This window comes from Schistocerca nitens, chromosome 5 (genome assembly GCF_023898315.1).
Source record: "Schistocerca nitens isolate TAMUIC-IGC-003100 chromosome 5, iqSchNite1.1, whole genome shotgun sequence".
Lineage (NCBI taxonomy): Eukaryota > Metazoa > Arthropoda > Insecta > Orthoptera > Acrididae > Schistocerca > Schistocerca nitens.
This window is the reverse complement of record NC_064618.1, coordinates 749,440,253-749,443,112: the sequence shown is the minus strand read 5'-3', so window position 1 is coordinate 749,443,112 and position 2,860 is coordinate 749,440,253. Positions and strand designations below refer to the sequence as shown.

Here is a 2,860-nt window from a genome sequence, read left to right as displayed (position 1 = left end):
ACCTGACAGTTGGTGGCAGCACAATGCACATAATATGAAAAAGGTATGTTTCTGGAGTGTCCAAATAATTTTGATCACACAGTGTGCATGCGAATGGTTGCTTGAAACACGAACAACCCCTCGGACGAAGTCCGGTGGAGGACAGTATTATGTTCTGAGGAACTTTTACTTGCGCTTCCATGGGATCTGTGGTAGTAATTGCAGGCACAGTGGTAGCTGTGAATACGTGAACATCTTTGTGAACCACCTACATTCCTTCATGTTGCTGTCAGGTAACTGTAGTGTAAGATGCGTATGACTCAATGATTTTTGTTTGAAATATGACCATGTGCAGACTTCGTCACCTATGTCGTTTACAAAACACTTCAAAAAATTATTTAAATTCTTTCAAAGTTGTCTATAAAGATTCTTGAACGAAACTGTAATTAAAACACCTTCAGTTGAGTCCTTTGTGCAAAATTACGTCACTCAGTCCAACTGGTTTGCGCAAACTTTTGAAATTTAGATGTCGTTTGTTTCTTCCTGGAAATTATATTCTTGCAAGTTACCTTATTTTTCCCATATTAAAATCAGACTGTAAAACCTTTAAGATTTAAAAATCGAAATAAAACTCTTCTGAAAATTAATACCTTGGAAAAATTCAGTAATAATTCTTCCTCAATATAACTCTTCACAAATAATTCTCGAACAGGTATTTAAGCTTTAGAGCATACACTGTTTTATTGTCTTCGTATATGCTACATACAGATGTGAACATCAGACTCGACAAAACAGAACTGAACAAAATACAATATGAACTAAACATTCTGTGGTGTCATTACAATGGAAAATTACAATTTTTTATTTATTTGAATGTTGGGAGTTCGACGCAACAACCCGGTCACAGGATCTTCTGCTGCTCTTTGGCCGTTGACCCGCGACGTCTAGTGGCCAGCAATTTTCTTTCTGGTTCCGGCAGTGAAGATGCTGTTTCCGCGAGTTGCGCTGCTCTCTCCAAACATGAAACATACAAAACAAAAATACAAAACTTTAAATATTTTACAAACATAACAAAATATTACAAATACATAAACAAAACACTAAATTAAACTTATATTTACCTGCAAACTGAGCTGATCCTTGTGGATGGGTGACGCTTTAATTTCGCGTCCCATTACATAACCCCCAGTAAAGTAACTGTCCTTGTCACAAGGCGTAGCCTGATAGTCAACTGAAGTCTTGCCCACATAATTCACCTAACACTGATTCGGCAGATTACATCAGGAACGCTACTGGACGCCAGCTTTGCGCTTACAACCCACTCACCCGTTGTTTACGGGAATTGCGTGACCTTCTGCTTAGACGTCTAGAGCCACATACCTCCGGAAACTCACCAAGGACTTGTTCAGTCCGTGCACTGAGGTATTACTGTCCAGAGGTGGACCAGCTGGCTGTTAAACAGGTGGACGTAATGCTTTCGGCCGTCAGCGCATTTGCGTTCAGTCCCTGAACTGAAGCTGGAGCTCGGACGATGCGCCAGCTATAAAACGTCGGCGCTGCTGGGTGCGGCAGTGGCAGGATATGTAGTTGAAGAATCTCGAGTGAGATAACGCTCGAGCCCAGCCGGCAGCTGCAGCGCGGCGACCCGCCCGTACGCCGGCTACCGGCGTGGGCGCGCCGCTGACCCACGCCGCCTATTTGCAGCAGCGCGTGGGCCCGGTAGCCGCACCGGGCTCCGAAGCCGCGGCCGCCGGTTGCGCAGGCGAGATAATGGGGGCCGGCTGCGGCGCAGATAAGCTCCACAGTCCCGCAACCTTACAAGGCCGGCCCGCAGCTGCTAGTCCGGACTAGAGAGAGAGAGAGAGCCCGCCTTTCACGCGGCCGCAGGCCTTGACGAATCGCCTCCCAGTTGCGCAGCACGCGCGAATTTGTAATTGTGGTGAATGCCCGCGGCATTTCACTCTCCGTGCCAACTACCAATCTGCTGCTTGGCCACCGAATTCCGACCAGCCGTCGGCGGTTGACGTTCGTAGTCGTTGTTCAGGATTTATGTTGCCTGGGGTTGAGGATGTCATACTCTGGCATTCCTGATTTCTGGCGTAGACTTTCGAAATCCCTAAAACTGTAGTTGTATCTTAGACAGTACAGTAGTAGGTATCATGAAAGTATGGGCAACGGCCTTGCCGCAGTCGATACACCGGTTCCCGTCAGATCACCGAAGTTAAGCGCTGTCGGGCGTGGCCGGCACTTGTATGGGTGACCATCCGGGCCGCCATGCTCTGTTGCCATTTTTCGGGGTGCACTCAGCCTCGTGATGCCAATAGAGGAGCCACTCGACCGAATAGTAGCGGCTCCGGTCAAAGAAAACCATCATAACGACCGGGAGAGCGGTGTGCTGACCACACGCCCCTCATACCCACATCCTGCGAATACATAGAAAGAAAGATCCTTTATCGTTTAGCTACAATACAGCAGGTCAGCAACTGAAAGCAATTAATTCCATAAATGATCTGGGAGTAGGCATTAGGAGTGATTTAAAATGGAATGATCATATAAAGTTGATCGTCGGTAAAGCAGATGCCAGACTGAGATTCATTGGAAGAATCCTAAGGAAATGCAATCTGAAAACAAAGGAAGTAGGTTACAGCACACTTGTCCGCCCACTGACTGAATATTGCTCACCGGTGTGGGATTAATACTAGATAGGGTTGACAGAAGAGAGAATATCCAAAGGAGAGCAGCGCGCTTCGTTACACGATCATTTAGTAATCGTGAACACGTTACGGAGATGATAGATAAACTCGAGTGGAAGACTCTGCAGGAGAGACGCTCAGTAGCTCGGTACGGGCTTTTGCTGAAGTTTCGAGAGCATACCTTCACC

General features: G+C 46.6%; 1 pseudogene; it reads left to right on the top strand.

The window, feature by feature from the left end:
* The first annotated feature begins 2,149 nt into the window (after window positions 1-2,149).
* LOC126261513 (5S ribosomal RNA) lies at window positions 2,150-2,267 on the top strand (annotated as a pseudogene).
* The last annotated feature ends 593 nt before the right edge of the window (window positions 2,268-2,860 follow it).